This window comes from Polypterus senegalus, chromosome 15, assembly GCF_016835505.1.
Source record: "Polypterus senegalus isolate Bchr_013 chromosome 15, ASM1683550v1, whole genome shotgun sequence".
NCBI lineage: Eukaryota > Metazoa > Chordata > Cladistia > Polypteriformes > Polypteridae > Polypterus > Polypterus senegalus.
Genome location: NC_053168.1, coordinates 115329704 through 115353267, shown reverse-complemented (window position 1 = coordinate 115353267; position 23564 = coordinate 115329704). Strand labels below are relative to the sequence as shown.

General features: G+C 39.5%; 1 protein-coding gene across 1 annotated transcript in view; it reads right to left on the bottom strand.

Annotated features, from left to right (window-relative positions):
* The window catches only part of fam83hb (family with sequence similarity 83 member Hb), an 88062-nt gene extending 75091 nt beyond the window's left edge, over window positions 1-12971 (bottom strand). Inside the window, exon 1 of the mRNA XM_039737119.1 lies at window positions 12815-12971. The gene's annotated coding sequence lies outside the window, so the exon portion shown is untranslated. The remainder of the gene's footprint in view (window positions 1-12814) is intronic.
* Window positions 12972-23564: the final 10593 nt, after the last annotated feature.

Sequence of the window (23564 nt, the reverse complement as noted above, 5' to 3'; positions counted from 1 at the left end):
CAGAAGCCAAGTCCTGACAAGACTCATGTAAATAGGGCTGCTCAGAGCACCGCAAAAGGGGTGTGGAAACAAAGGAGCTGTATCAGCCTGCCCTCAATGCAAAGCAGCAACTGAGATGCCAAGGGTCGAGGGACTGTAATATTTTTCAGTAATTTGAAATAGGAGGCTGAAAGTGCAAGTTGTTAAAAAAAGAAGGAGCAAAGTGACAGTGTCTTCTATGGCCATAACCACTGGAGGATTGTAAATAGCTACTGATCGCTTTATTGTTTCTTTCCATGTTTTTGCTGGTAGAAATAAACCTGTTTGATTTCTGCAACACAAACTGTTGGTGCAGTTTTGTTCTTTGCCTACATTTCTTTACAAATTGGTCCATTCTGAACAATACAAGGAAAAGAAAAACAGTGCCAACAGTCAGCGCAGATTTTTTCAGCACAAATGACATAAACATATTTTAAAAATTCTAAAATTGTGTACAAATGTTCATAATTCAGTACCTGTTTTGATTATGCTTGTTTTTATCAGACAAGAACAAAACCAAATAGTAAACTGTGTTGTGTAGTATAGTACACTTCCACTAACATTAAACTCATATTATATCCAAACCCGTTAAGTGTACAGTCCTGTCTTATTGTGACACAAAAACTAAACTCCATAGTAGCTCTTTAACCGTACCATAATTACTAAAATTAAAACTGAAACTAATATGTATAAAAATAAAACAGAAATGTCTTTGTAAAATAAAAACTAAACTAAAAATAAAAATACACGAAGGAAAACTAAAACTAAACTGAATTTTCAAGTAAGGTCAGAAAAAATATAGAAATAAAAACTAACATAAAAAGGCATAACTATAATAACCGTGGTCAAGACGACTTGCCAAAAATTTGTTAACCAGAGAACCAAGAAATTAAAGTCTTTTGAATCCCTAAATTATAATGAGCTATATGTAATTAGGATGGAGGTAGGGCATTTGCAGTGACCTTCTACTCCATTGTTACAATGATTTCAGGAGCCATGTAATTCTGCATTGTTTACTGGGAAACAAAGAAATTGAACTAGATATAAGAAAACAAATATGAGAGTAAATGATATATTATTTTAATAATAACAAAGAGATGTCAAAACAAGAAACTAGCACTTTACTCAAAATCACCACAATTTAATAACCAACAAAAGTTGAAAAAAAAACTATGCTATTGCAACATCAAGGGTGAAATGGTGAAACAAAGAATGAATACATGAATGACAAAATGCCAATTAGGGTTAAACAGAATCACAAAAGGTGGTAGGCCAAGCATGATGGCTAGAGCTTGGCAGAGAGAAATACAAAGTGAAAGAGTGCATATTTTGTAGATGGGCAAGAAGGAAAGCCATTGCAAAAACAGACAGGGCCAGGTAAGCCCTTGAATGACTTGATGCCGACCTCTTCCTGATGTCACAATATTTTTCTGTCATTCATGTTGTATTTGAATAGTCGTATGGCATTTTTCTGGCTTGTGTCCAACCTTAGAATTATGGCAAAACAAAGGACGCCCTGTCAGATGACAACCAGACATTTTTCTCTAAAGCCAAGTTCTAGACAATGTGACCTAACAAAGCTGTAAAAGAAGCAACACAGATAAGCAATGGATTGCAGTACCACGACAGCAAAGCATTATGAAAAAAAGAAGGTAGGTGCAAGTTAGGGGGCCCCATATTGAACATTCAGTGCAGACAGTAAAACTGCCTCTACTGCCTGCATGTTTACACTGTAAATATGACTTTTTTAGCCTGGAACTGCAAGTATTCTAGAAATAGAAGACTACAGTTAAATGCTTGGAGTCAAACAGAAGAAAACAAGGAAGAAACACGGAACTGGGAAAATTCAAATAAAAACTTAGTTACAGCAGAGATGAACAACCAGCAAGCACCATGTGATTTTGTGTCTGAACCTGACACATACAACTATACAACTGTGCTGGTTATCTGAATGACCAGAGGTGAATTAAAATATGTGAATTACAAGTTTTTAACATTTATGAGTCATGGATGGATAGATGGATGCATGCATATATTTTTGTTTAAGAACCATGTCAATAAGAATAGCAAAAAATGTAAATTCAAGTATTATGCTATCACAAAGTTTCTAATGCCTGAGAACCATTTACCTTCAGAGACTCATTCTTTTCTAATCATCATGTACCAGGAACAAGAGCTGGGCTACAGAATTCTACCATGGTAGGTTAATTTCTGAAAATTAGCTAATGGCTGCATCTAAAAGATGCACGGTATATCAGAAACTGTATTATTATCGGCCGATGTTCATTAAAAATGACAACATCGAAATCGATCAGATGTATACATTTAAACCAATGCTACCAAACAATATAACTCGGGCTTATCAACATTGTCAGTTCACTAAAAAATTAAATGTTGGTTTCATTGTTCGGTGAGGCACACATTAAGCTGCAGAAAAACATGCATGCAAGCACAGCTCCTTGCGCTCATTAAAAAAAAATAAAATAAAATAAAAAAGGGGGGGTTCCTAGTTTTGTTGACAGGAGCACAACACGCGTTGTTTACTCATTGGGCAGATACTGTTAGTAAAGCAACATGTCATGTTCTGTGAAAAATGAAGACAACATAGTTGCTATCTGCTCTGCCTGCAAAAATGAGATAATGCGAGGGGACTTTAAATTTGTGATATTGAAAGATTTAATTCTAATTACCCATCTGAAGAACCACCGTAACAAATTATACACGGAATTTTAGCAACTAATGCTACCGAAACGAAAGTTAAATCAGACGCTTGCGGTAGATTCATACAGCAAACCCTTCAGCACGTGAAGACATTTCCTCAAGACAGCACAAGAGCTAAATGTATAACTGCTAACCAACCTTTTTCCCTAGATGAGGACGAGGGATTTCGCCAACTACTACATCATTCAGAACCTCGGTACATTCTTCCAAACCGGGGATACTTTGAAGAGGTCTCACTGCCTGCATTATATGATGTGATTGCTACACATATCAACAAGCTTTTAAGAAACAATGTCACCAGCATTAGCTTCACTACAGATACAGTATGTGGAGCTCAGACATCAGCCCCATGAGTCTAATGGCACACTGGATTGACGAAAATGTTGAGGCAAAAAAAGAGTTCTCATTATGCAACTTTCATTGCACAAGTTTTTGATTCCATGTTAACGAAGTGGAACATTTCAAAAAGTAATGTGCACGTTGTGCTTCGTGACAATGCTCGCAATATGGTAAATGCTATGGAAGAAAGTGGCATTAAAGTTTAAACAGCAAGGCTCACACTTTGTAGCTTGCTGTAAATGAAGGCTTATTGAGTCAGAGAAGCATCTTCTGACTGTTTTGCTATTGAGATGCGAATAGTTACTCATTTTAAGCATGCAGCTGAGAGAAATACAAACAGACCTTGGTGTCCCAGCAAAAATGCTTCAGCAGGATGTGCCCATATAAGCGCGCACTCATTTATAATTAAGGTTGTGATTCCGTCTGTTGAAGCGCTTAAAAGTCGGCTTAGTAAGTGTGACAAGACAAATTCTGGAGTTCAGAAAACTGCGAAAATCACACTTTTGGAGACTGTCACAAAACGCTTCAGTGGTGTATTCTCTGAACCACTATACTATCAATCTACTGTCTTTGATCCACAACACAAAGATCAATTTTGTGAACGAGATACCAAAAAACAAGCGAAAGAAGCACTTGAGAAACAATTGGTCGAGAAGCCAGCTGGTGAAGGAAATACAAAGAGCATCAGCGAACCACAAGAGAAAAAGATTTATACTCGTAGAGATGTTGCTGCTTCATTGCTGGAGATGTAAATTATGCTTTTATCATCTGGTGTGAACCTAAAGCTACCCAACTTTACACCTGAAAAAATCAATTCATTCTGCCTGGATCTAAGTCATAGAAACTACCATGAGCTGCCTAACTGGTAGAAGATGGTAACAGTTTTAGGCACGACTAACAGAGGATGATTACTGAAGTAGACACAATGCAGTCGCTACTAAACACTGCCTTGCTCTGCACAGAGGACAACCACATATTGCATACTATCTAATCTTTCAGCATTTGCCCTGTAGCACAAACTGTCCAACTCTCAGCAACAAAAAAGGACTATTAGAAAAGCAAAACAAAAACTGCATACTGCTTGGATCTCAGCAGCTTGAAATCACTATAACTTGCCCAACTCTCAGAAGGAGGTACTCACTACAGTTTCCTTTACTTTTAACACACACACAGCCCAGCTTTGAGCAAAAATGATGAGACAGATTTTAAATGTTACACTATAGTACTATATAAAATGTATTGTGTGCACCTCTAGGTCTTTCAACAATAAAGATATATTATCTTTGGTCAATTGTGTCTAATAAGCTTGACTAGGATGAAGGTGAGAATGCATTAAACAGGCTGTGGACAATAAAGGAGTTTTTGCAGCACCTCTTAAAACACCACAATGGAATGAGCCAGTGGCTAAAGCTGTTCCAGTAACAACATCTCATGAACAGTACGAGTAGCATTAGCCATGATGACATCTAATTTGTCCATCACTCTCTCCTACTATCACCAGTGAGTCTAAGGCAGCTTAATAAATACAGCTGACCTTTGTGAACAGTTCATTCAGGTGTAAGGCTGAGCTGGTGTTACTCTACCAGCAGACAACAGCATAGAACAGTACACTGGCCACAAAGGACTGGTAGAAAATCCCCAGCAGCTTGTCACAAATGCTGAAAAATCTACTGAGAAAGAACAGGCTGCCTGTGCTGTTCATTTACAACCTTCTGCTGTTCAAATCCGCTCCATCTGTCTAGTGGCACAGAGGCCTTTGATGAAAGTGAAAGAAGAAAGTGACAAAGCCATTTTCTCTCTCAAAATCAAGAACACTAAGATTACAGCATGTCAATCAGCCCTGACAATTCTTTGCTAATAGATGAGGAGGAAGTGGAAGCAGCAACATATTCCACTTCCTTGGCTCTAAGATTTCTCTAAATTAAAACTATAGCCAAGAAATTAAATCACACTTTTTTTCTGGGAAGAACAGCTAAGGCAAATTTAGACAATACACTAAAGAGCATCACATTGTCTACAAAGGTCTGTAATCTAAAAGCCAAGGTGTTTCCAGTAGTGAACATATGGCTATGAGAGTTGGTCTAAAGCAAAATGCAAAAGAATCAATGCCTTTAAACTTTAGTGAGAAAACTTCTGAGAGTTCCGTTGACAGAAAGAAGATTCAGCACATTAGTACTTGAAGAAATTAAATCTGATTTCTCATTGGATTGTCAATAGAAAAGCTTAAAGACTTTGACCATATAATGAGAAGACAAGCCCATCATATTCAGGAAAACAGAAGGAAGATTTAGAAAAGGATGACAGAGACTAAGCCATATAATCTTGAATGAACTCAGAGAAGCAGTTTCAGATGGAAAGGCCTGGCACACTAAAGTCCATCAGTCACTAAGAGTTGGACTCAACTAAATGACTAAACAACAGTAGCACAAACTTTTCAATTCTGAACAGACAACAGTCATTCTAAGCAGGGCACCATTTCTGAATAATCAGCCTCTTGCACTCAATTCGCATTCTGAAGCAGACAACTAATAAAATTCCTGAACTCTTATCATCATGTTGACACTGATGTGTCTGTTCTATAGCAGCAGACAGCCTTAGTTGGCTGCCCACACCTCAAAAGAGACCAATCACACAAAGCTGTCTGTCTGGCTGTTACTAGTGGGTAAAAATCAAAAGCTGCCCAGCTACAGTATATGCAGTATTCATTTTTTCAAAACTGCACTGATTTCAAAATTATTACAGCAGAACTCTAAGCACCCCATAGATTACTATTTTATGTTATTGTGTTTAACCTCCAAAGCTTAAGCTCTTGCTTGAGGGGGAACATGTAACATCATTGTAGAAATGTGGACCTTGACATGTGCTAATAACCACCTATTAACAAGGATGGCTATACTACTTCTCCCTGTTTGCTGTTTCATACTCTACTTAAGACAGTAAAACACTATTAGTTATAATGAATTATTTTTGTATTGAATCTTGTACACATAAAACTGACTAACTTAGTTCTGTCTTTTTAGCTACAACAAACCTGTATTCTGCGAGTTACATATGCTATATAATTATAGCACTTAGAAAAGTATAATTTAAACACATGATCTCAGTTATTCCAAACATCATTTACTATCACTGCTAAGCATCAGTTCAACAGATGAGAATACTTCAACAACATATAATTGCCTGACAAAGGTTTACCAATCATAATAAAACAAAAAATTACATTTTTAAAATTCAAACACTACAAGACAGGAAATGAACATCCCAAAAGCAAAAAGCAACCAACATAACTAAACAAATCCTGTCGGTGCATCTACCTGAGGCTAATTTGAATTTTCTCTGAGGGACTGAGTCATGTCTTGAAATGTTAATGCCACACCAGTGAGGTCATATTTGAAAGTGTGAATAAACCTGACACTTCCTAAGATATTTTGAGCTGCAGGGCTGCATTGTGACTATGTAATGGTGTTTCTAGTACACCTCTGCAATGGAAACAATGTGATCATCCCATCTGTCCGCTATACAAATCCTCCTAATCCTAAACACAGTCTGTCTCAACACAAAGACAGACTACTCCATGGGCGAAACGAATGATTCGTTTTATTGTTCCAACTAAAAAGAAGGGTGAAATTTAAAAATGGAAGGCTCTATTGACTATCAGACCCAGGACCTTAGTATAACATGGACATCTAAAATTTGAAATAATGAAAGAACACAAATTTCCTACCACTATTCAGCAATATACATGGCCAACATAACAGGACTGTGGAAATATACTGACTTACTTATACCTGCTGACCTATGTTTACTCAACTCCCATTCACATACATAGTTATTCGCTAGCTGTCAGTTGCCTCACTTTAGATTGTCTCTCTATTTCCTGTGCTAAACATGCATCATTGCTGCCTCTGCAATACTTTACAACTGTGACCACAGGAGTGTTTTGTTTCAATTATCTATAAAAATAAAATCCTAAGCCATACGGAAGTTCCTTTGTTTGCTAATTGCACAAAAACGTCAAAACAGCTTTTCACGAAGATTTTGCATTTGGCTTACCATTGGCCCAACTTAAAATATAGGCTATATGTCATATCAAGAGGAGGGATTATAATGGGAGAACAACTCAAAAGCTAGTGCCAATGCGGAGACTACAATTCCCATCAGGCAGAAGGAGCACGCTGTGGCTGAGTTGAGGATATCTTCATCAGCACGCAGTTTCAAGTACTTACCAAAGCAGAATCTCATCTAAGACCACAGGTATGTACAACACTTTCTTCTTAGTTGTTTTGGCATTGTCTCACAAAATTACAGCTTTTGTCTAAAAGTATGTCTTTTTGGGTTGTGTTTAACCACAAAAAATTTCTAAAAGGCAGTTAGTTGCTAGGGACGACACATGAGGATCAGCAACCAAGCTGGACTTGACATGGGAACTTTTCCTGGCAGGAATGCCAATAATATAGAATGAATGGGGAGAGCAATATATCCAGGTTATTGTCTCCCCCCAATATGCTAGGTGACTGCATCCCTGGGTCTCGATACCTATTCGGACACCAGCAGGGAATGCTGGGAATTGTACTGCAACCCCACTGGGGTTCAGTTAAGCTGGGGGGTGCTGCAGGGAGTTACACTCCGTATTCTTTGGGACTTCTGTATGACCTGGAAGTACTCCCAGGTCCTAAATAAAAGAGACCAAACTGCCTTTTCCAGGCGAGTCACAGCCGGCAGTGGAAACAGGCAACACTCGCCTTGGAGGAGCAGCATTGCAGAGAAGAGTGAAAGAAGAAGAAATAACCTGTCGTTTGTACAAAAGGTATTTTGTAATAAACCCCCTTTGTTTGAACCCAGGACTGTTTTGTGTGTTTTTGTTTGTGGCTCAGTGATGCCCCCTAGCTTTTATACAGGTTTTCCTCCATTCACCAAGTACTTCAGCTACTATTTAATATAATTTGGTAACACAGGCTAAAAAAGTCAACTAGAACTGGATTTTATTGCATGGGATGCACATAAACTGTCATTTTTATACGTAGCTATTTCTGAGATTAGTTTTAAAATTGAAAATAAGAAGACTGTGTTAACAGTCACATTTAAAAATGTATACTCTTGAGTTAAGCAATATGGCCCAGAGTGTAAGATTTGAAGTTGATTTTGAGTGTTGATTTGAAACTACAGATTTGATAGAGATCAATTGCCTAAACTGTTTGCATATGGTCTATTGAAGAAATGTAAAATGTTTTAGAGGAATGTGCCATGTGACAGGCACTATACGGATAACTTGGCATGAATACCTCTAATCATGCAGAACAGGAACAAGCTGGCAAATGCATAATGTAGTATGAATTAACAAACTTAACTTGTAAATCCATTAAGAGGAACACTAATGGTAAACTAATTGTATAACTTTTCTTTGTCTAAATGCAGATGGTCATCTCTGCTCAGATTTTTTTTAAGACACTGTTTGGAGAACTCCACCAATGTTATTACTGTACTAGATACCATTTTGTTGTTGAGCTTTAAATGGTGAGATTCTCAGAGGCTTTGAACTGCTTTCTTTATGTTCTCCTCCTGCAATTTCCAGAAAGCTATACTGCACCGAATACTTTTCTTCTAGCTGTGAACTCCTCCATTTTGACTTTTTGTTATTCACTATACTCAATGTTGCAGAATAATGTTTTGCAGATTAGTAACTGTGTTACATTTTCCTGTACTTTGAACTCTGCAATTTTTGAAGTAAAATTACACGGTTGACATGATTTCAGGCTATACAATGAATAAAACCAACAGACAAGGTAAATACTGCACAAACATTTTTAAAGAGGGAGGCTCAACAAGGTAATACCAGAGGAAATGACGTGTTGGACCCTGGGGCCACATTCCTGTGACTGAATATAAACCAAGTGCAAAAGGCACTACTGTACACATTGCTAATCAGGGCTGACAAGGTAAAAAATATACAGTGTAGCAAATTCTGTACAGTGTTGGCCAGCAGTCTGATAATTAGAGCTGCCTAGACACGTAAAGACCAATTTGACTTATACAGAAGCAATGCATTAAGCATGCCAGCCCAAAAAAAAAAAATATTGTGAAATGTTGTATCAATGGCTCTATAGCTTATACAGTACCTTACACAGACAGCACCATCTTACAAGTCTACATAGCAGTAGAGCGCATCATCACAAATCACTAAAGACAGTTTGCACCTTATGATATGATACCTTCTAGAGAAGTAATGAAGATTTTGTAAAACTGACACTATAGCTCTTGACCTCAAATTGCATCCTTGTCATATAGATAAAAGTGCTGCTAATGAAATTTACCAATTGTCTATGAGCAGTTAAATTTGCTTAATTCAATTCAGATTTATGAGAGCCGTAGCTTGTGTCGGCAGCACCATGACCAAGATAGAAACCAACTTTTGTTCTATGCAACAACTATCTAAGGTGCATCACCAAACAATGTTTACTATTACAATACAAGAGAAATTCAAACAATTCATTACATCACAAATAACAAATTTAACCAGAAGAGCAGAACCTGAGCAGGATTCTACACTGAAAAGAAAGATTGTAGAAAAAATTAAAAAAAAAAAAAAAGAAAAGGTTGAATTTCAGCCACATTCTATACTGAAACAAAACCCCAAGGCCCTTTACAAGTACAGAGATATTTTAATGAACTGCTCAGGGTCATGCAGTCACACAGAAACCAGCCCCTTGTGCTACGAAGCTCAATGCATTACCCCCCCACACTTCTTTAAAAATCAATAAAGCTTCATAGATATTATTTAATGGTGACTGGATATTACAAAGTGAATCATCACTACACAACTGTGTGAAGGTCATTTTTACGTTCATCTATTTCAGAGATGGTAGTTAAGCACATCTAGCACTTTCGGCAGCACACAGTGTTTTGTAGTTTATTTGTTGATTTAGTCTATAACACAATGAATGCAATGTTATTTGATGTTTATAACAAAATAAAGCATGGTTTTGAGTTGTACAATTTTCAAAACATAACCAATTTATTTTCTTTACATAAGGAAACAACATTTAAAAAGTGCCAGATTACTGGCCAACAAATGCATAACCGAAGCAAACATTTAGTATGCACTGAAAAAACTGACAAAATATAGTCAGTTTCTATTTTCATTTTTAAATTCACTTATTTTAAATAATTATAATTTAAATGGTCAGTTTGTATTGACTGGCCTTCTCAGTATTGCACATATGATCCTCTCAGGGAGGTTGTATCTCATCCGGTGGGCTAAGTTCTCCCTGGATTCCCTGTATTTTGGATCATGATGTGCAATACTCGCCTGCTCTTGTAAACTGATCTGGGTGGAAAGAAAAATGGCTTTTCAGAAAACCTATAGTAGATCTTGAAAGTATTCAGAGTCCTTCACCTTCTGTGCACTTCACCGTGTAGCACATTTAATTTAAAATGGATACATCTTTACAAATCAATCCATACTCAATAACACTGAGTGACAAAGCAAAAACGTTTTCAGAAAGGTCTGCAAATTCATTTATAAAAAAAATCAAAAACTGATATCTCTCATTCACACAAGTATTCAAAAGAATAATGTAGTATGAAGCCCTTTTAACAGAAATTACAGCTTTGACTCTTCTTGTGTAAATCTCTACAAGCTTTGCACACCTGGACTTGGGCAGTTAATCCCATACTTCTGAGCAGATCGTCTTAAGCTCCTTTCGAATATATGAGAAGCATTGGTAAACTGCAATCTTCAGGTCTCATGCCAGATGTTCTGTTTGGTTTATGTCTGGCTTTGGCTGGGCCACTCAGAGACAGTAAAATCCCTGACCAAGGTCCTTTTCATTCGACTGCTCAGTTTGGCCATTCGGCCAACTCTAAGAAGAGTCTTGGTGGTTCCAAACTTCTTCTATGTCACAATTACTGTGGCCACTGTGCTCCTGGGAGTACTCAAAGCTTTTAAAATTATTTTAAACCCTTGTCCCGATCTATCCCTCAGCAGAAGTTAACCATGGAGATCTACAGAGAGATCCTTGGACTTGCTTGGTTTTTGTCCTGACATTCAGTGTGAATTGTGGGTCTCTGTAAATGATGTTCAATCAATTCAGTTTGCCAGAGGTGGATTAAAATCAAGTTCTACACATCACAATGACAATTAAAAATCAAACAGGACACACCTGACCTGAATATGGAGTGCTACAGAAAAGGATCTGAATACTTATAGAAATGAGGAACTTCAGTTTTTGTTTTTAATAAATCTGCTAACCTTTTTGAAAACATGCTTTCACTTTGTCATCATGGGTTATTGGGTGCAGATTGATTTGCAATTTTTACTCTTCAATGTATTTTAAATTAAATCTAGAACACAACATGTTTAGTAAGTGAAGCAGTCTGAATATTTTCTTAATCCACTTGTACATACATTAAAAAATAAGGAAAACTTTTCAATTCTTGCAACAGTGTGACTTGTAGTTATTATGGGACCCTTATCCGGTAAATAAAGAAGATTTAAAATTTAGGATTTCCTGCCTTGCCTGCAGACCCCCGTGACCCTGTAGTTAGGATATAGCAGGTTGGATAATGGATAGAATTTGCAGGTTTAGTCTCTTTTGGACTGATGTAATGTACTTCTAAAATATATATTAAAAGTTGCATGATTTATACTAATCTTTATCCTCCATCCACAGCATTTAATTTTTTTAACCTGCTTGTCCAGTTTAGGGTCACAGGAACCTGGAGCCTATCCTAATAGCAAAAACACACATCACAAGTTCCTTGATGTAGTGGTATTCTAATTTATTTTTTGTTAAAACATTTGTAAAATTCTACTTTTTAAAAACATGCATACACAAAGTATAGAAATGGCGATAAGAGTGACAAATGACAAATTTGCCACTTGACAAATTAAAAGGCCTCAAAGTTTTTAAAATGATATACATTATTACAGTGACATCTATTTCATTCAGTAACTTAAATTAATGAGAACATAGTCTATTTCTTCCCATATTTGAACAGGTGGCGCACTAACATTTTAGAATCAGATCATGGACTGAGAGTAACACAACTCATCAAAGGTTTCATTAGACACATGATGGTATATACTTAAGCCATACTGCCTAGACATTAGGCAGTGTCTAATTATTAGACATACCCTGCTAATTCTGCATGCCTAAAGGAAAATCTCCCTATTTTGGTTTGTCTTATTCATAATTTTCTGGTTATATCCTTGTTCTTAGATGTACTGGCACCACATTTACTGTACAGAAGTGTCAGGCAGAAAAGTCTCGAGCCGTACTGGCATGTCTACTGCGTACAGGACAATCAAATTAGCCCTTCTCCGGTTATCTCGTGGGGCAAACCTGGAAACGTCAGAGTCAAGTAAGTAGTGGAAGAAGCACTTTTTAGATTTATTTAAAAAACAAAAACTTCACAAGACACCTGACTACTGAACCAACGCAGACATCTCAAGAGTTGGGATATTCTAAGCCTAGAGAAGTCGGCAGTGAAAAAACGAGAGAAGTAGGAGTACAGGTCAGGGAGCACACAGTACAACCCCTCCCAGCCAATGCGCCCTCGGGCTCGGCTACAGAGCGCTTCTCTATCACCGCATTTCTCCGTGACGCCGAAGCTGAAACTTTTAGCGCAACAACTGCAGAAACTTAGCGGAACCTCGGCGTCTTTAACACACACACACCAGTTCAGCAACCTGCAACTATCAGCCTGGTGAGCTTGTATAGCCGTACGGCTTTCTTACCTGTCAGCACCAGGACGTGCACCCTGGGCCGCTCTTTTCGCGTCTCGCCCTCCTTTCTGTCTCTTTGCCTGTTGATTCGACGTCTGTCTGTGATCGCATTCCTGATCCAGCTGCTAACTCCACCCAGGCCCTCTGTAAGGGTAGGAGGTAAAATACGGAAAGAAATAAAAACATATCCTGCGAGTAGTCCTGGGAACAAAAGATGAGATAACAGGGGGGCGTATCACCGTACCCATAATGCCTGCGAACCGCCACACCCACTCCTGCGCCGCCCCGCTCTGTGCCTGCTTTACCTGTCCCTGTGCTGTCACCGCCTCACACCCGTAGGCGTTTTACCTACCTTTAGACCGTATGTAACACCTACCCTGCTCTATACCTGTCTAGTCTTTGGCCGTCTCACCTGTCCCACATGACACTTGACCTTTATGTTCTTGGACTGTCGCTGCCTAATACTCCATGCTGTCTCACCACCTACAGTGACTTCTTTACACAGCCACATATGCCAAGCTGTCATACCTTCTCTGTTTAATTTCAGCTTCTACCTGCTCCTCAGCTCTCACCTCCTCACATCTTGGGATTTTATCTGTGTCAAGGCCTGCCACAAGTTTTGCTGCTCAGTACCAGACTTACATCTTCTGTCACTGCCATTGACACCATGTTGCCTCACCTGCCCAGTTCAGTGACTGACCCATTCCTGCATTGCCACCAGTACAGAGCACAAGCTATCACATCTTTCCTGTGTGGTCAACCATTTTACCTGTCTTTTTTACTGTTGCTGCTTCAGATCATCTCACCACATAATGGTGTTTGAACTACCTGTTTTCTAGGGTAGCACTGTCACAAGCGCCATGGTATGTCACCTTCCCCATGCAGTGACTGACTTACTTGGTGCTGTTACTACCATGTACCTCGGGGCGTCACACCTGCCTTGCTCAATACCTTTCTAGCCTTTCGCTTCCATGGGCCCAAGGCCATTTACTGATGTTAGCCCTGTTGGCATGTCTGCACTGCTTAGTGCCTGCCCTATTCTTTCCGGTGCCTGGCAGTTTCACATGCTCCCCACAGTGCCGATTGGCCCGTTTATGAGTTGTCACCACCACAAGTCCCTGAATGTCTCACCTGCCCCACATGGCACTTGACCTACTTGTCCAGGGGCTGTCACTGCCTCGGACTCCATGATGTCTCACATACACCCTGCAGCAATTGCCTTACCTCTTCTGTCACTGCTAAAGATCCCAGGCTGTCTTACCTTCTCTGATTCTAGTCTTATCTGGTCCTTCACTCTCACTGCCTCAAGCCTTTCAATCTCATCTAGGACAAGGCCTGCTACAAGCATCGCTGCTCTGTAGTAAAACGTGCCTGCCACTGTGCTGTCTCTGCCACTAAATGACACCATTCTTCTTCACCTGCCCCATGCAGTGACTGAATCACCTGGACCTTTGTTTTTCACCACTCTCACATCCTTCCTGTCTGGTCAAAGACTTACCTGTTTTTTTTTCTTTTTCTTTTGCTGTTTCTGGTGTATACCCAAGCTTATCAAACCTGCTACACGCCTATGACAAGGTGTAAAGTGCAGTGCCTGGCTTACCTGTCCCTGAGCTGTCAATTTCACAGACCCTGGTTGTTTCAGAAGCCCCACATGGTGCTTGACCTACTTGTCTCTGGACTGTCACTACCACAGGAATCATGTGCAGTCACCAACTTCCCTGTACCTGTGTTGCTCATTGCTGTGGACAACAGGCTGTCAAAACGTCTAGTCTAGTTCCAGACTTACCTGTCTTTTTGCTGTTGGTACCTAAGACCCCCAAATCAGGGGGGTCGCTGCCTCTATACCTGCTTTTAGCTGCATTGCTAGTTCCCTGCCTGTCCCTGTGTTGTAACAACCATACAGTTCTGGCTGTCTCACATGTCCTACATGATTACTTGACCTACCTGTCCCTTGGCGGTCTGTTATCACATTTGCTACACGCAGTGGATGACATACCTGTGCTTTTGCTGTCACTACCCTCAGTCCCCAAATTGTCTCACATGACTCTAGACCAGGAGTCCTCAATCACAGTCCTGGAGGGCTGCAGTGGCTGCAAGTTTTTATTCCAACTAGTTTTCAAATTAGAAAGCAGTCCATGATAATAATGACACTTGGTATTGAACTATATAGCTTGTTAATGCTTGCATTAAGTCAGTCAGTCATTGTCCAACCAGCTATATCCTAACACAGGGGTCTGCTGGAGCCAATCCCAGCCAGCACAGGGCTCAAGGCAGGAACAAACCCCAGGCAGGGCGCCAGCCCACCGCAGTGCACACACACACACCCACGCACCAAGCACATACTAGGGACAATTTTAGGATCGCCAATGCACCTAACCTGCATGTCACTGGACTGTGGGAGGAAACCGGAGCATCAGGAGGAAACCCACGCAAACATTGGGAGAACATGCAAACTCCACGCAGGTAGGACCCGGGAAGCAAACCCAGGTCTCCTTTCTGCAAGGCAGCAGCGCTACCCCTGCGCTACCTGCTTGCATTCATTCAAGAGCAATTTTAATTGCACTGTAGAGTTTCCTTCTGTGAGGACATCATCCATGTGTTTTGTGGACCAGAATAGATTTAATTACTTAATGGTCCTTCCAGTTCCCCTCTCATTCATTTCTAAACATTTGTTATCACAGATATTTCATGGTAAGCACGTTATCTGGAGAGCTGCTGGTTTATTGGGTATCTGCATCTCATTATTAACTAATGTCTGATTAAGAAAACAGGCAGCAATTAAAAGTTAGATGCAGCTGCTAAAATCTAAAATAGGCAATTATGAGTTCTGAATGGCAACAGGCAAGAGGACTAAAATTAAGCCCAATAAATGTATTGCTTTAGTAGTACATAAAAGGGTTCTAATTAAGAAATTGGTTAAAGTGAAAACCTGCAGCCACTGCGGCCCTCCAGGACAGTAACTGAGGATCTCTGATCTACAAAGTAACGTAAATCTGTCTTTGATGAATGAAGGCACTAACAAGGCATAGAGTTAAACACCAACTTTCATTATCAGGAAGAACTGAGTTCTAATTAAGACACTGGCTGGAATGAAAGCCCACAACCACTGCGGCCCTCCAGGACTGTGATTGAGGACCCCACTGCTCTAGACCTTCTATGAACTGTTGTGCTGCACCCTGTGCACTCACTTCCACATGCAACTGGAAATTGTGTAGAATACAAAGTAAGTGAGCAGGTAGGCATGTGTGCCCTTTGAGGAACTGGTGCATTAATTTGCACCTGATGCTGAGTTCAGCACCTGTGACTTTACAATTTACAATTAGATTAAGCCAGCTGGAAAATGAATGGGTGGATTTTACATATGTGATTCTTGTTATAGGTACTATAGGTGGGCTGCACTGCTGCCACAAATCCTCCCACTATGTCCACTGTCAGTGTGGCACCTGCATATTCTTGCAGTGGATTTCTCCAGTGCAGTTTTCTGCCAAGACAATACGGCTTACTCAAACACAGTAGCAAAACCAGTAATAAACTGTGTTATATAATAATTGTCTGTTTTTCCCCAAAAGTAACCATAAAACAACCAGTGCATAGTTTGGTGCATTTTTGTACTTGCAATTATGAAAGGGTAAGTGAGTGACTCACACAGTAGGTTTGTGCTGACTATTACACCTGTAACCCTGTGATCTTGCATGGCACCTGTCCACACAGAATGCCTTGGAATATCTTTACAAAGATAATACTGTATATACAACTGTGGTTAAAGATCTGGAACACTAATAAGTTGACTGACAAAGTTAAATAATTAAAATTATGACTTTATTTTATATATGTGTTAAAGACCATTCCATGTTAATTTACAAGTACAGTAGATTTGTTTCTATATTTCTGTTATCGCAGCACTGGCCAGTTAATTGATTCAGTTTCATCAACACAGACAGTGGGTGAAGGGGACAACTAACAGTCTGGGTCCAAAGAAAAGAAAGAAAGATCAATTCAGTTATTGTCCAGCTGTCAGAATGTAGTACCTACATCACCCTCTAGAGGGCAAAATAGCTCAGTTGTGAAGTCGGAATCTTCTTCTTTCAGTTGCTCCCATTAGGGGTTGCCACAGCGGATCATTTTCTTCCATATCTTTTTGTCCTCTGCATCTTGTTCTGTTACACACACAGTTCCACTCTCTTTCCTCCTCTCCTCCATCCTCCGGACACATCTCCCCCCTCTTCTTCTTCTTCTTCTTCGGCCAACAGTAGCCCAATTTCCGCCAGCACCCTGTTGGCAGTCATTGCTAACCCGGGGCTTGCCTGATCTGGTATGGAAATTTGTATTGTTGTCCACATATTGATTTGGCAAAATTTTACACCAGATGCCCTTCCTGATGTAACCTTCCCCATTTATCCGGGCTTGGGACCGGCATGAAGAAACACACTGGTTTGTGCATCCCCTGTGGCTGGGTTTTGTGAAGTCTGAATCATTTAAGAAAATTGGGTAAGCTTGATATTTAAAAAATTAGACATTGAAAATGGTACTTAATAATTTCAAAATGTAAAAAGGTGGGAAAGAACATATGACATCAACAATCATCTAGCTAAGGGGTCGCCAACTCCAGCGGAGGACCACCGTGGCTGCAGGTTTTCATTCTAACTCTTTTTTAATAAGTGACCTGTTTTTGCTGCTAATTAACTTCTTTTGAACTAATTTTAATTGAGTTCTTCTTGAAGACTCTGACCCCTTAATTGTTTCTTTTTTCCTTAATTAGCAGCCAAACAATAATAAGATACAAAATAAATCAAAACAACTGGTGTCCAAAGTACAATATCTGAAAGTAAAGAAAGATGAAGGTCTCAGGAATGTCGATCTGCTCATGTCCCCAAAACATCTGAACAGCGCTCTTAGAAAGAGAAAATCAGCAATTTTGGAAATGTCTGCTAATGCACCAGGCGAGCAGCAACAAGCCACAGAATTAAAGAAATGGTTTAATTAACGACAAGAATTGGCACCTCACTAAGCTTGGAGTGAAATTGATTGGAGTTTGAGGCTCTGACTTAGTTGGTCTTCTTTATTGTCATTGTGTAACACAATGAAATTACTTTTTGTGACAGCCCCAAGGTGCATTTAAAGAAAAGTCAAATAACTCCAAATATGTCGTATACAGTGTTAAGTGATCAAGTAACCAGAGCAAATTATTATTGCTCAACGTATAGCAGCATAAATTGTTACTGCACCTGTTAATGATATTACATTAGTATATTGCACGTTACCAATATAGCTTATTGCACATGTTCAATTTAAAATGATCTCAGACTGAGGAGATTCAGAGTTCAGAAAGTTTATGGCAGATGGGGAAAAAGCTATTTTTTAGTCTGTTTTTGCGTACATAGATTGACCTAAAGCATCTTCCTGATGGAAGGAGCTCAAACAAAGAATTTCCAGGATTAGTTTTGTCCTTGAGAATGTTCTTGACCCTTCTCACACAGCAAGTCTTATACAAGAGTTCGAGTGATGGCAGTTCAGTCCCAATAATGGCCTCTGCTGTTTTTACGACCCGCTGCAGGGCTTCTTTAGCAGCCTTGGTGCAGCTGTAGTACCAGGCCATCATGCAGTTAAGTTAAGATGCTCTCTATAGCGCATCTATAGAAATTAACCAGCAGCTTCTAGGGGAGGTTAGCTCTCCTTAACTTTCTGAGAAACTAGAGGCGTTGTTGTGCTTTGCCTATTATAGCCAAGTTGTTGTCAGATTGGTCTTTTTAGTGGTCCTAAAGTCCAGAATAACTTCTTTGGTCTTTTTGGTAGTTAAGACCAGGTTGTTGGTGTTGCACCAGGCTGTCAGATTCTGAACCTCTTCTCTATATGCAGCTTCATTGTTGTCTGTTACAAGCCCAATGACAGTCGTATCATCTGCAGATTTAACAATAATGTTTGATTGGTGGATGGGTTGACAGTCCTGGGGGAAGAGTGCATAGACTTAGTACACATCCTTGCGGCACACCAGTGCTCAGGGTAAGGGTGGATATGTGTTTGCCCATCCTGACAGACTGGGGAAGGTTAGTGAGAAAATCCAGTAACCAGTTGCATATGGACGGAGCAAGTCCTAGTGCAAAGAGTTTTTTGATCAGCTGGTTAGGTATGATGGTATTAAATGCAGAGCTGTAGTCAGTTAAGTGCATTCTAAGATAGGTGTTGGGATTTTCCAGATGTGAGAGGGCAGCATGTAGAGCCACACAGATGGCGTCCTCAGTTGATCTGTTTGACCAATAGGCAAACTGGTGTTGGTCTAGATCAGCTAGGATGGAGACTTTGATGTGGGTGATTGCGATGACAGGGGTGAGAGCAACTGGTCGATAGTCATTAAGACAGGTTATCCTTGGTGTTTTGTGAACAGGTACAATGGTTGTGGATTTCAGGCACAAGGGGACTACAGCTGAGGAGAGAGAGAGGTTGAATATGTGTGTAAATACCTCCGCTAATTGGTCAGTGTAGGCCTGGAGCACACGTCCTTGCACATTATCAGGACCTGCTGCCTTCCTTGTATTGATGTTTTGAGTGCCTGCCATACATCATGTACATGTACAACCACAGGCTGTGAGTCTCCAGTCAGCTTGGAGCTGACTGTAGGCTGGTTATTGTCCTTGTCAAACCGTGCAAAGAAACTGTTAAGTTCCTCTGCTAGGTTGGCATTGTTATTGGCCAGTGTGTATTGTACGTTATGTTTCTTATTGTAATCCATGATTAATCGGATGCCTTGCCACATCTGCTGTGAGTCTGAGTTACTATCAAAGTCCTCCTCAATCCGTTGTTTGTACATTAGTTTGGCAGACTTGATGCCCTTCTTGAGGTTAGATCTGGCAGCTCTATAGGCCGAGGTGTCTCCTAATTTAAAGGCTTTGTCCCTTTCCTTGAGCAGCTGTTTGGCTTCACTATTCATCCACGGTTTCTCATTTGGGTAGACCTTAATCCTTTTGTTGACAGTGACATTGTCCACACAGTAATTAATATATGACAGCACAGATGAAGTATTTGTCTCTAAGTCTGTCTTATGAAAAATTATATTCCAGGCTGTTTTTCCAGAGGAATGATGAAGAAATTCAGAGGAACAAATCTTAAAAAATCAATTCAGTTAAAATGAATTCAAAAGAAGTTAATTAGCAGCACAAACGGGGTACTCATTAAAAAAAAAAGGGTTAGAATGAAAACCTGCAGCCATGGTGGTCCTCTAGGACCGACTTGGCAACACCTGATCTAGCCCATGCATCTAATATCCTAAAACATTTAATGTAGTCATCAATATTTCTATGCCTTCTGTAGATAGATAGATAGATAGATACTTTATTAATCCCAAGGCGAAATGTAAATTAGTGTTATTCAAGTGGCACACTGATATGACATTTACCGGTAATGCTACTGCCTAGCATGTCACAGGCTGTAATCAGGAAGTCGGAAATCTAAAAGTCAAAATTAGGATTTGAAAACAAATTCATATATCAAAGAACATGGTGCAAGGATGAAGAAGCAAAGCCAAATTCAAAGACATAAATCATAGTCAGAAAACATAAAGTCGTTTTAAAACACCAGACAGGTGACCACCAATTAGCTAACTGTGCAAATTCTTAAAACTATTAACTGCACCAGTCATGATTCAGGTGTGTCTTATTAAAGCGGCAGAGTACTTTTGTGTTTTATATTTTTAATTAGTTCAGATCATTTTGCAGAGAACTGTTTCCACTTTGACATTAAAGAGTTTTTTTTTCTATTGATCAATGTTAAGAAAGACAATTTTAATATATGGTGTAATAACAAAATGTGAGAACGTCCAAAGGGCTAAATATTTTTTGCAGGCACTGTATCTCATTGTATCCCACATTGAGTGTGAAACATTGAAGGACTTTGAAGGTTATATGCACATCATTGTGTAATTTGATTTTTGTTTGAAGATGATCTGAGCAAATAGCACTGCAAAGTTGAGCCATTCAAAGTCACACACTTCATTCCTGTCTTGTGCTCATGCCCACGAAGTAAGATGCTCATACAGAACAAGATTTGTAGGTAACTTGCGGAGCATAACTGTTTACCTCTTCCATTAATGATGGGCCTTACACAGTACAGTGCAAATAGACCCGGGTATTTGTACAGCTGGTCATTTTAAATTTAAGGTACTAATTGTTGGCAGGGGAAGTTTAATTTGTGTACAGAAAGAGAATTTATTTTAAGCAAACACAAACTGAATTGCCTAGCCAACCAGCTGAGCAGAAAAGTGCAAGGGCAGACAAAGTGAATGCAGCTACGGGCCCGGGTGTACGTTCACAACAGGGTGATGTCAAACAATGGAGGAGCACTTTGAGATAATGATCTGAACTCAGTGACAAGACACCCAGATGGGCTGTAATGAATATAAATAAATCAAAACCAAGGTCATCTGATGGTTCTTTAATATGGCTGTCAGTTTATTGCCATACAATTAGAGACCTGACAAAACAACCCATCTTAATTTTTATAAAGCATCTTTATATAGTGAACACCACCTAAAGGTGCTTTATAAGTGTAGTGATAAAAAGAATCGTTTGCGTGTATTTTTGACATTTGGAATACAGGTAATTTAAGGGACTCACTTAGGGTGGTGAGGTGTGAACCAGCAGTAATGAGATTTAAGGATTTTACTCTTTAGCTGCCAAGACCACAATGTTAGTGAGTGAAACCAGTGAGAATATCTTAAAAGATGTCAGGAAAAGGAAGATCAAACTTATATCAATTGACTTTATCAATGAAGTAAAGACAGGTAATGTGAATGGTATAATCTATTCTTGCATCTTGGCTTGAGCATTGTCCCGGAAGCATCTGCGCCTACACTTGGTGAGGAGCACTATGCAAGATAACAAAGTAGTTTGTTCTATTGTAATTTATTTCTGAGGTGGCAATGATATAGTGACCATCTAGCTCAGTGAAGAGGAGTACTTCTGTTTTGTGTGTTGTATTTACCCCATTTGTAACACCCATTACACATCCAGCCTTTCTGGAAGGAGATCTCTCTCTGAATGGCTTTTCCCAAGATTTCTTCATTTTTTTCTTTAAAGTTCTTTGAGGCATTCCTAGTGTGATTTTGGGCTATACAATAAATAAATTGTTGTTGTTGTAATGAAGGTGAGTGGTAGAGACTGGTAAAGAATTGACACAAATATCCGGAAGGAAAAAGACTAATCATATAACATGATGGAATAAAATGGGGGTGGAAAACCTGAACAGCATCACAAAGTCCAAAGATTTTACACTAACAATATAGACCTAGTAGTTAAAGCTGGGCACTTCCCAGTAGCTACATCTAGCTGGAAATTTCAGACCAGTAAGGAAATGAAATAGAAAATATTAATGATACAGTGGACAGTTACTGAGCACACCTGCTTTTCAAAATGGATAATTCAGTCCGTTGTAAATGAATGTCAAGTGTATTCCGAAGTCATCTAAAATTGTACCAAAGTTTAAATTTTCATCTTGTGTGAATAGAGGGCTAATGAAAGATAAAAAAAGAGCAATGGTTTCAGGAAAGTCAAGGCACTCTCAAATGTGTAGCAGTTTATTTTGTTGGTTCATTTATTTATTATTGTTCATTAATTGCTAACATCACTACTAACTACAGTAATAATCACACTAGTCAGCAAAAAATTTGCTCCCTGAATATTTTAGTGGGAATCTTATGGTTTGTGGCCTGCTGATCACAAAAATAACTGTTACTTTTTCTGATGACATATTGTTTTCTCATAGGAAACTTTTACTATTCAAAGTTTGATCTTTGATGGCTCATGAGACTTAAAACAGATTTTCCTTTATGTTTAAGAGTCAAGTTGTCACAGATGTTTCTTCTACAATTCCTTAGAAGAAATAGCTTTAGACAAAAAATATAAACTGTTTAAAATAATTAAAGGAACACTTTTTAATCAGAGTATAGCATCAAGTCAATGAAATGTCTGGGCTATTGATCTGGTCAGTTAAGTAACAGAGGGGGTTGTTAATCATTTTCTGCTGCTTTGGTGTTAATGAAATTAAAAACAGGAGCACTAGAAGGGGCAACAATGAGATGACACCCAAAACAGGAATGGTTTAACAGGTGGAGGCCACTGGCATTTTCCCCTCCTCATATTTTCTGACTGTTTTGTCACTAGTTTTGCATTTGGCTACGGTCAGTGTCACTACTGGTAGCATGAAGCGATACCTGGACCCTACAGAGGTGGCACAGGTAGTCCAACTTCTCCAGGATGGCACATCAATACGTGCCATTGCCAGAAGGTTTGCTGTGTCTCTCAGCACAGTCTCAAGGGCATGAAGGAGATTCCAGGAGACAGGCAGTTACTCTAGGAGAGCTGGACAGGGCCATAGAAGGTCCTTAACCCATCAGCAGAACCGGTATCTGCTCCTTTGGGCAAGGAGGAACAGCATGAGCACTGCCAGAGCCCTACAAAATGACCTCCAGAAGGCCACTGGTGTGATTGTGTCTGACCAAATAATCAGAAACAGACTTCATGAGGGTGGTCCGAGGGCCCAACATCCTCTACTGGCACTTATGCTCACTGCCAAGCACTGTGAAGCTCGATTGTCATTTGTAATAGATTACTAGAATTGGCAGGTCTACCACTGGTGCCCTGTGGTGTTCACAGGTGAGAACAGATTCACCCTGACCACATGTGACAGATGTGAAAGGGTCTGGAGAAGCTGTGGAGAGCGTTATGCTGCCTGTAACATCGTTCAGCATGACTGGTTTGGTGATGGGTCAGTG